A 10,607-nucleotide genomic window follows, 5' to 3' on the forward strand; every position below is an offset into this window, starting at 1 on the left:
AGAGGGGGGGGTGCAGGCCAGCAGGGGGCCAATGTGCCCCTCAGTTCTCTGATGCCTGCCTTGCTGTCCTCCTCGAAGAGGTGTCCAACCATCGGGAGGTGGGAGGAGGAGGGCCCCCCACGTAACCAGGCAGGCGTAGCAGGAGGTGGGAGATTAGCTCTCAAGATGCTGTGCTACGCACAGAAACCCAGTGCCGCAAACGATTCAACGACTTGCTGCACTCTGGAAGGGTGAGTAACATGTCGGCCTTAGCCATTTAACCCAGCAGGCAGCCTTAGCCTTTGAGGCCCCCCGCACCTCACGTCTTAGTGTCGTTACTGCATTGGGCACTTGGCGCACGCTGGGTGAGCAAACAGGTAGTGACCATGCTTACATCAGCCTTAGTGGTTGAGGAGAAGATGGGTTCTCCCCGCAGCATATGTTGGTGTTTGTCGCATTTGAGTAGTGTGGGGACAACCTGCACGGGAGGCAGCTAGACATACTCAGAACCTCAATGTCTTATTGATGGTAATGAGATGGTGGAAGGGGAGCCTCAAGGTGCTGTGGCCAAGAGCCATCTGCTGGCCTCAGCACCACACCTAATTGTGCCTCCTTGCCATGGGCGCTAAGACCAGTGTCTTGACAGGCCTCTTCTCCAGGGAGCAGACTCGGAGGAGCACCGGAGTGATGAGTATTAATCTAGCTTACCTCTGGGATTCGTGGCCTCGTCTCCAGGGAGCAGACTCTGAGGTAGGAGCACCAGAGCGGTGACCTCAGGGCACAGAATAACTGAAGCCAAAATTGAAAAAGTGACATCACAGCTTTCCGGTGATCTGATTGGTTGGTAGGAAACCTGCATCAAATTTAAAAAACACTGCAAAGCTAATTAATAAATGAATTAACTAAGTAGAGATGGCTGGGCAGGTGATGTGTAGCTGTTTGATGTGGGAGCTGGCAGACCGAGCTGCAGTGACCACATCTGCAGCAAGTGTTGGTTGCTGGAAGAAATGCAGCTCAGAATTAATGAGCGGAGTCCGAGCTCCGGACGCTGCAGCACATCCGGGAGGGGGAGAGTTACCTGGACACTGTTTCAGGATGCGGTCACACCCGGTAGATTAAGTACCTCAAATTCGGTCAGCAGGGTGTGACTGCAAGTGAGGCAGGTAGAGGGATCCTGTGTTCAGGAACAGGGGAGTCTCAGCTCTTGACCTTGCCCAACAGGTACGAGGTACTTGCTCCCTGTGTGGATGAGAAACAGCTGTAGGGAGGATGAGCCAGCTGACCACGGCACTGTGACACTGGAGGTCACTCAAGGGGGAGGAGCAAAAAGACAAGTGGTAGTTTTAGGGGATTCTATAGTTAGGGGAATTGATAGCATCCTTTGTAAGCAGGATCGAGACTCCCACATGGTATGTTGCCTGCCCAGTGCCAGGATGAGGGACATCTCTGACCAGCTTGAAAGGATATTGGAGTGGCAGGGGCGAGGATCCAGTTGTTGTGGTCCACGTCAGGACAAATAACATAGACAAGACTAGGAAAGAGGACCTGTTTGGGGATTATCAGGAACTAGGAACTAAATTAAAGAACAGGTCCTCAAGGGTTATAATCTCCGGATTAGTACCTGAGCCACGTGCAAATTGGCATAGGGACCTGAGTGTAAGGGAAGTAAACATGTGGCTAAAGGAGTGGTGCAGGAAAAAGGGGTTCCATTTCATGGGGCACTATCAGTAGCACTGGAACAGGAGGGATCTGTACCATTGGGATGGTCTCCACCTGAACTAATCTGGGACCAATGTTCTAGTGAAAAAGATAAATAGGCTGGTCAACAGGACTTTAAAGTGGGGTGGGGGGGATAAAACTCCAAGTATGACTAATGGGAAACAAAGCAGGTTAGCATGTGGGGGTGGAGGATTCAACTTCATGGAAAATTATGAAAAAACTAAGAAAGGAGAGTCCAGGAGAGGCTATTAAAGTCTCCAGAACACAAAATAGGATAGTGTGTTTGGAAAAGGCTAGGAATTTAACTTCAAGCACATCAGAAAAAGGGACAACAATGAGAAAGGGACAGGAAATACAGGACTGAAGGTGTTGTATCTGAATGCACGCAGTATACAAAATAAGGTAAATGAACTTGTGGCGCAGATTGAAATTGGCAGGTATGATGTGGTTGGCATCACGGAGACATGGCTGTAAGGGGATCAGGACTGGGAGCCAAATATCCAAGGATATACTTCCTATTGAAAAGATAGGCATGTTGGCAGAGGGGGTGGGTTGCTTTGTTAGTAAGAAATGAAATGAAATCGATAGCAATAGCGTAGGGTCAGATGATGTAGAATCTGTGGGGGTAGAGTTGAGGAACCACAAAGGTAAAAAACCATAATGGGAGTTATGTACAGGCCTTCGAACAGTAGTCAGGATGTGGGGCACAAGATACACCAGGAGATAGAAAAGGCATGAAAGAAAGGCAAGGTTACAGTGATCATATGGGATTTCAGTATGCAGGTAGACTGGGAAAATCAGGTTGGTAGTGGATCCCGAAAAAAGGAATTTGTGGAATGTCTACGAGATGGCTTTTTGGAGCAGCTTGTGGTGGAGCCCACTAGGGAACAGGCAATTCTAGATTTAGTGATGTGTAATGAGGCAGATTTGATAAGGGAGCTTAAGGTGAAGGAACCCTTGGGAGGAAGTGACCATAATGTGATAGAATTTACCCTGCAATTTGAGGGGAAAAAGCTGGGATCAGATGTAAAGGCATTACAGATGAATAAAGGCAACTGCAGAGGCATGAGGGAGGAGCTGGCCAGAACCGACTGTGACATGAGCCTAGCAGGAAAGACGATGGAACAGCAATGACGGGAGTTTCTGGGAGTAATTTGGGACACAGCAAAAATTCATCCCCAGGAAAAAGCAGCATACTAAAAGGATGAGACAACCATGGCTGACAAGGGAAGTAAGGGACAGTATAAAAGCTAAAGAGAAAGCATACAATGCGGCGAAGAGCAGTGGGAAGGCAGGGGATTAGGAAGCCTACAAAGACCAACAGAGGACAACTAAAAAAGAAATGAGGGAGAAGATTGCAGGAATTTTTTTAGATATATAAAAAGAGTAAGAGAGGCAAAAGTGGACATTGGACCGCTGGAAACTGACACTGGAGAAGTAGTGGGGAAACAAAGAAATGGCAGAGGAATTGAATAGGTACTTTGCGTCAGTCTTCACAGTGGAAGACACAAGTAACATCCCCAAAATTCGAGAGTCAGCAGGGGCAGAGGTGAGTATGGTGGCCATTACCAAGGAGAAGGTGCTAGGAAAACAAATGTCTGAAGGTGGATAAATCATCTGGACCAGATGGATTACACCCGAGTTCTGAAGGAGATAGCTGAAGAGATAGTGGAGGCATTAGTGGTGATCTTTCAGAATCATTCAAGTCAGGGAGGGTCCCAGAGGACTGGAAAATCGCTAATGTAACCCCCGTTTAAGAAGGGAGTGAGGCAAAAGATGGGAAATTACAGGCCGATTAAAATCTTACCAACGACCGAGGTCAGGCTAGAGTCCATTATTAAGGATGAGATTTCAGAATACTTGGAAGTGCACGGTAAAATAGGGGAAGTCAGCATGGTTTCATCAAGGGGAGGTTATGCCTGACAAATCTGTTAGAATTCTTTGAGGTGGTAACGAGCAGGTTAGACAAAGGAGAGCCAATGGATGTTATTTACTTGGACTGGCGGTAGGCCTTTGACAAGGTGCCGCACAGGAGGCTGCTCAGTAAGATAAGAGCCAATGGTGTTAGAGGCAAGGTACTGGCATGAATAGAAGATTGGCTGTCTGGCAGGAGGCAGAGTGGGGATAAGGGGGTCCTTCTCAGGATGGCGGCTGGTGACTAGTGGAGTTTCGCAAGAGTCAGTGTTGGGACCACAACTTTTCACTTTATACATTAATGATCTAGATGAAGGAACTGAGCGCATCCTGGCTAAGTTTGCAGATGATACAAAGATAGGTGGAGGGACAGGTAGTATTGAGGAGGCGAGGGAGGCTGAAGAAGGATTTGGACAGGTTAGGAGAATAGGCAAAGAAGTGGCCGATGGAATACGTGGTGAAGAGTGAGGTCATGCACTTTGGTAGGAAGAGGCATAGACTATTTTCTAAATGGGGAGAGAATTCAGATTGAGTCGGTAGGAAGGCAAATGCAATGTTGGCATTTATTTCAAGAGGACGAGAATATAAAAGCAGAGATGTGCTGCTGAGGCTTAATAAGGCTCTGGTCAGACCACATTTAGAATATTGTGAGCAATCTTGGGCCCCGTATCTCAGGAAGGATGTGCTGGCCCTGGAGAGGGTCCAGAGGAGGTTCACCAGAACGATCCCAGGAATGAAAGGCTTAACATATGAGGAATGTTTGAGGACTCTGGGTCTATGCTTGATGGAGTTTAGAAGGATGAGGGGGAATTTGATTGAAACTTACAGAATACTGAAAGGATGTGGGGAAGATGTTTCCATTTGTAGGAGAGACTAGGACCTGAAGGCACAGCCTCAGAGTAAAGGGAAGGCCTTTTAGAACAGAGATGAGGAGAAACTTCTTTAGCCAGAGGATTGGTGATTCTATGGAATTCATTGCCACAGAGGGCTGTGGAGGCCAGGTCATTGAGTGTATTTAAGACCGAGATAGATAGGTTCTTGGTTGGTAAGGAGATCAATGGTTACAGGGAGAAGGTGTGAGAATGGGGTTGAGAAACTTATCAGCCATGATTGAATGGCGGTGCAGACTCAATGGGCCAAATGGCCTAATTTCTGCTCCTATGTCTTATGGTGTGTTATTCAGAGTGATGGGCACCAAATGTGTCCAAGGAGCCATTGGGGGAGGGGTTTGGGAGCAGCTGTACTATCTTCTGGTGACTGATCATCAGTAGTGTGGACAGGAGCCACTGGAGGTTGGGGTAGGGTCCGCGTGTGCAGAGTACATGAGCGATCAGCCCCAAAAAATGCGCTTCTGTTCTGCAGATAAAAACCAAAAACAACCAGGAGCATTCACGCAATGGTGGTGGCCATGCCGCACCATGTCACCCACGTCGAGGAACAGGCCATGTAGTTGGGGAGGAGGCAAGCGGCCAAGTCGGCAGGTGTTGGTTAGGCTGGGGTGCAATGGCCAGGTATTTGAGACCCACAGTCCCATCCACTCTGTCTCCCTACCATCCAAAGCACTGGCGATTGCTGCAATCGTTAATGCAGCAATACTGCTCATTCGCAGACTGATACAGTCAGACATGTGGGTCATACACAAAAAGGTCACTCGGCCCTTTGAGGATGCGCATATCTAGCACCTTCCAAAGTAGTCTTATCCCATTTCTGACCACTATCCCCATGGCCTAACATGCCATGACATTGCTTCTACACATTCAAATACTTATTGTACCTGAGGGTTTGTACCTCCACCCTTTCAGCCAGTGCGTCCCACGTTTCTCTGTCCAAAAGGTCCTCAGCACCTCACCTGTCAACCTCATGACACTCAACTTAAATAAATGCCACTCGGTTAGTCATCCCTGCACCAAGGGGAAATGTTGCTTTCTGTCCACCTGGTCTATGCTCCTCAATGGTATGAAGGTCAATAATAATAATAATAATAATAATAATGTGACCTGTCAATCTCCTGTGATCCACCAGCATGCATCCTGGTCAGGAATCTCTGCACTCTCTCTCCACTCCAGTGCCATCCCTCCCATGAAGCACAGGTCACAACTGAATGCAGAAGTGTAGCTATGGCCTCAACAGCATTTTCTGCACTTGCAACATTTTCTCCCTTTCCCTACATTCCTCGGCTAATAAAGGCGAGTCTGGTGGGTTAAGGTGCTTAATTGGGGGAAGGCTAATTATAACAATATTAGGCTGGAACTGAGGAATCTAGACTGGAGGCAGATGTTTGAGGGCAAATCAACAACTGACATTGGGGGGGACTTTCAAACATCAGTTGATAAGAATTCAGGATCAGCATGTTCCTGCTAGGATGAAGGATAAACATGGCAAATTTCAGGAATCTTGGATAATGAAGGATATTGAGAGATTAGTCAAAAAGAAAAAGGGAAGCATAAGTGCTATAAGGCAGGGAACAGATGAAGCCCATGGAGAATATAAATAAAGTAGGAAGAAGCTTAAGCAAGGAGTCAGGACGGCTAAAAGGGGTCATGAAAAGTCATTGACAACCAGGATTAAAGGAAAATCCTAAGGCCTTTTATACATATGTAAAAAGCAAGAGGGTAGCCAGGGAAAGGGTAGGCCCACTCAGGGACAGAGGTGGGAATCTGTGTGGAGCCAGAAGAAATGGGAGAGATACTAAATGAGTACTTTCTCATCAGTATTCACCAAAGGGAATAACTTAGCGGTTGATTTGTCTAGGGAAGATTGTGTAGATAGCCTGGATCATGTTGAGATCAAAGGTGTTAGGCATCTTGAAGAATATTAAGGTGGATAAGACACCAGGACCAGATGGGATGTACCCCAGAGTACTGAGGGAGACAAGGGAGGAGATTGCTGGGGCCTTGACAGAAATCTTTGTATCCTCGCTGCGGGTGAGGTCCCAGAGGAGTAGAGAATGGCCAATGTTGTTCCATTGATTAAGGGTAGCAGGGATAATCCAGGAAATTACAGGCCAGTGAGCCTTACATCAGTGGTAGGGAAATTATTGGAGAAGATTCTGTGACAGGACCTACTACCATTTGGAAGCAAATGGGCATATTAGTGAGAGGCAGCATGGTTTTGTCAAGGGGAGGTCGTGTCTCACTAACTTGATCGAGTTTTTCAAGGAAGTGACAAAGATGATTGACGATGGAAGGGCAGTGGATGTTATCTACATGGTTTGCAGTAAGGCCTTTGACAAGGTCCCTCATGGCAGACTGGTACAGAAGGTAAAGTCGCACAGGATCAGAGGTGAGCTGGCAAGATGGATACAGAATTGGCTTGGTCATAGAAGAGGGTAGCAGTGGAAGGGTGCTTTTCTGAATGAGAGCTGTGACTAGTGGTGTTCCGCAGGGATTAATGCTGGGACCTTTGCTTTTTGTAGTATACATAAATGATTTGGAGGAAAATGTAACTGGGCTAATTAGTAAGTTTGCAGATGACACTAAGGTTGGAGGAGTTGCAGCTAGTGAAGAGGATTGTCAAAGGATACAACGGGATATAGATCGGTTGGAGACTTGGGCGGAGAAATGGCAGATGGAGTTTAATCCAGACAAATGAGAGGTAATGCATTTTGGAAGGTCTATATACAGGTAGGAATTATATAGTAAATGGCAGAACCTTAAGTGCATCGACAGCTGGAGGGATCTGGGTGTACAGGTCCACAGGTCACTGAAAATGGCAACACAGGTGGATAAGGTAGTCAGGAAGGCATATGACATGCTTGCCTTCATTGGCAGGGGTATTGAATATAAAAGCTGGGAAGTCATGCTGCAGCTGTATAGAACCTTGGTGAGGCCACAGTTGGAATATTGCATCCAAATCTGGTCGCCACATTACCAGAAGGATATGGAGGCATTGGAGAGAGTGCAGAGGAGGTTTACCAGGATGCTGCCTGTTCTGGAGGTTATTATTTATGAGGAGAGGTTGGAGAAACTCGGGTTGTTCTCACTAGAGCGACAGAGATTGAGGGGTGATTGATAGAAGTTTACAAAATTATGAGTGGCATTGACAGTAGATAGTCAGAAGCTTTTTCCCAGGGTGGAACAGTCAATTACTAGGGACATAGATTTAAGGTCAGAGGAGAAAACTTTGGAGATGTGCAGAGCAAGTTGTTTGTTTTTTTTTGACGCAAAGGGTAGTGAGTGTCTGGAATTCGCTGCCAGAGGAGCTGGTGAAAGTAGGTACAATAGTGGTGTTTAACAGGCAGCTTGACAAATACACGAATAGGATGGGAATAGAGGGATATGGACCCTGGAAGTGCAAAATGCTTTAGTTTGACAGGCAAAATGATCAGCGCAGGCTTGGAGGGCCGAAGGGCCTGTTCCTGTGCTGTACGTTGTTCTTTGTACCTTATTAAATGCCTTATGTTCCTGTTCTGCTACCTTAACGGGTCGACCCACAAAGGTCCCTGTAATCATCCTTACTTTCCACGGTCCTACTATTTCTCGTGTATTCCCGTACCTTGTTTGTCTTGCCCAAGTGCATGACCTCACACTTACCAACATAACATTCCATATGGCATTCCTTAGACCATCTGACCAACCTGACTGTATACGTGTGTAATGCTTAGGTGTCCTCTTGACTATTTACCATCCCACCAATGTTCGTCTCCTTAGGTTCTTGAAGGTTGAGCGCATTATGAGGCTGGGGCAGCAGTGGGGGGGGGGGGGGGGGGGATGAATTGTGTTACTGACTGAAGGTTAACTAATCAACTGTCCTTTTGTTAATTTCAGCATCACCACCACATGGCCGCCAGGATGACGTGCAGAGCCCCCCCCTCCACACCTGAGAGACGTCACTTGCATCAAATCATTTCAACGAGCCAGGCACCAGCGCAGTGACTACCACATCGGTGCAGATCATTACGTCAGCTAGTGTCCTGGGGCACAATGGAGAGGGCACTTCACAATCGCTGGAGGAGATGGCACAGATAGTGCTGTTTGCGCCAGCAGCCGGAGTACTGCATGGGACCAGGCACATGCTGAGTCGGGCAGTGATGATATGCCCCTGAAGATGTCCGCCATGCAGCAGCTGCAGGATAAGCGGCCGGGTGCGCGGGAGCGTCTGGCAGGGTTGCATGAGGGTGTGCTTCACTTGGTCTCTGGTGGAGGAATCCAGGCAGAGTGTCAGTGACGGCATGAACCTCAGGACAGAACTTCAGGCTTCCTCCATTGAGAGATTGGCAACTCTCATGGAGAGGGGCTTCCAACAGACTGATCATCTGATTGGGTTACGCTCTGACCTACAAGCCCTCACAGCGCTAATGGCCACAGGTGGTCATTCCCAATGTGGGAGATGTTCTGGACCCAAGTGTCCCAGCTTGGTGCCCAGGGAGGTCCAATGTGACCTCACGTTGGCACAGCAGCTGCCTGTCCTTGCTGTGAGCTCCTCTCAGGGCATTCTGGAAGTGGGCAGCAGCTCCTCCACCCCTCTGCCAGTGACTGCTGCATCCATTGAGGCTGTGACAACTGGGGAGGTGCCAGTTCTAGAACTGGCCACTCCCTCCCAGGTGGGGCCAGCACAGGCCAGAGGATGCCCACCAAGATCATCCAGGCCAACAGGACAGCAGAGTCACAAGCCACTCCAAGCAATAGTGCGGCACCTAGATGTAGCACCCGCAAACGTTAGCATAGGCACATTAGACACTCCATGGATTTGTCACTTGTGTTTTTCTGTTGGCCCTAGATTAGGGAACTTTTGTTTGTGAATGTCAGAGCTATGTTGTTTCATGTTTTTGGTGGCAATAAAGTCCACATTTGTGACCATGGCTGAGGGTGTTTCCTTTGTACTGCATTTGTCTGTTCAGTACAGTGTTTGAGTGGTCATTGATATTCCATTACGAAGCCCTTAGGTGCAGCTGATGAGATGGAAGATGTAGCGCTTAAGTGCTGTGTATGGATGCACCAGGCAATGCTGGTCCTGCAGATCCATTTGTATGGAGCTAGCTGAAGGTTCGTTAGATTAAGGTCTCCCAGATGTCCCTGCCTCCTAGGTGTAGTTGTGGGTCAGTGTGCTGCCCCTCATCATTGCCCTGTGCTTCATCCTCAACCACTGCTGGGTTCATAGTGTGCAGCTGCATCCATTGATTCAAGGTCTTCATCGTCCACTGCGCCCCCCCATCCAGTGCAAGATTGTGCAGATCACAGATGCGATCTGGGGGGTACTGGAGTGCGCCCCGAGCGGTCCAGCCATCGGAAGCGCATCATGAGAAGACCAATGTCTCTCTCCACCACAGCCCTTGTGGAGGCATGGCTCCTATTTTAGTGCTCCTCAGCTTCTGTTCTTGGATAGCGGAGAGGCGTCATGAGCCACCTTCACAGGGGATAGCCTTTGTCACCCAGCAGCCATCCATCAAGCACTGAAGAGCCCTGGCACCTAGGAGTGTCTGAGGATGTAGGCGTCGTGGGAGCTGCCTGGGTACCTCGCACAAACTTGCAGAATCTGTATCTTGTGATCTCACTATTTGCACATTCATGGAGTGGAATTGCTTCCTGTTGATGAAGGCACTGGGCACACCTGCTGGCGCCTTGATGGCCACATGTGTACAGGCTATAGCAACCTGGACATGGGGGAAGCTAGCAATGGCCGCGAAGCCTCTGGGTCACCTGGACCCAGCGGAAGCGGATGAAGGTCAATGCACATCTGAAGAGTCTGTAACCTGCTTGACACAAGGTGTGGACAGCGGATTGGGAGACACTGCAAAGATCACCTACCAAGCTCTGGAAGGAGCCAGAGGCATAGAAGTGGAGGGCAACTGAGCTTCAGAGCCGCCGGCATGGGGTGATCGCCCACAGAGTTAGGAGGGATCTCAGGGCCAATCATCTGACAAATGTAGTTGACTGTTCCCCTTGACAATCAGAGCCTCCTTCGGCACTCCACCTCAGTCATATAGGGGTAGCTGCTTCGCCGCCTGTAAACCTGGCAGCAGGATAGTGGAGTCTTCTGCAGCCCCTTCCACCTTG

The sequence above is a fragment of the Carcharodon carcharias genome, chromosome 6 (genome assembly GCF_017639515.1).
Source record: "Carcharodon carcharias isolate sCarCar2 chromosome 6, sCarCar2.pri, whole genome shotgun sequence".
NCBI classification, from domain to species: Eukaryota; Metazoa; Chordata; class Chondrichthyes; order Lamniformes; family Lamnidae; genus Carcharodon; species Carcharodon carcharias.